The sequence below is a fragment of the Condylura cristata genome, unplaced genomic scaffold (assembly GCF_000260355.1).
Source record: "Condylura cristata isolate star-nosed mole 26May11 unplaced genomic scaffold, ConCri1.0 scaffold00027, whole genome shotgun sequence".
Lineage (NCBI taxonomy): Eukaryota > Metazoa > Chordata > Mammalia > Eulipotyphla > Talpidae > Condylura > Condylura cristata.
Window position 1 is genome coordinate 562,684 of NW_004567128.1, and position 495 is coordinate 563,178.

The following is a 495-nucleotide window of genomic DNA, read 5'->3' on the forward strand; positions in this document are numbered from 1 at the left end:
ACGTGTGAGCCCGCTCACACAGCCACCCACGCCTCCGGCCCGCCCACCCACCGTGCATCCATCCGGCCTCGCTGCCTGGTGACCCCGTCACACACCGTCACGGGCGCCTCGCTTATGGCGAATCTGTAACCCGGCAACATCCTCTATCTGCCCGTGCACCTGATGGTCCTTCCATCGATGGTGGTGCAGGGTTGCATCGCCCGCCCGTCACCTCCCTGTGACCTGTCCGTCTTCACCGCCGACCTACCTGCAGTGCCTCTGAGTCATCCCCGGCCGTCACGGAGGCGCCTATCATCGCACGGCTTCTGTGCGGTTTACATCCGTCACGTGTCTGCCGCCGACCCGGTACCTGTCCATCCGGCGCTAGTCAGCGATCCAGTCATCAGTCCCTCATGTATGTGTGCCTGTGTTGTGCATGTATCATCCACCCATAATCTGTATTAAGTGATAGGAGATTGCCCTTGTATCCCAGCTATTCATGCCGACGCACCCACC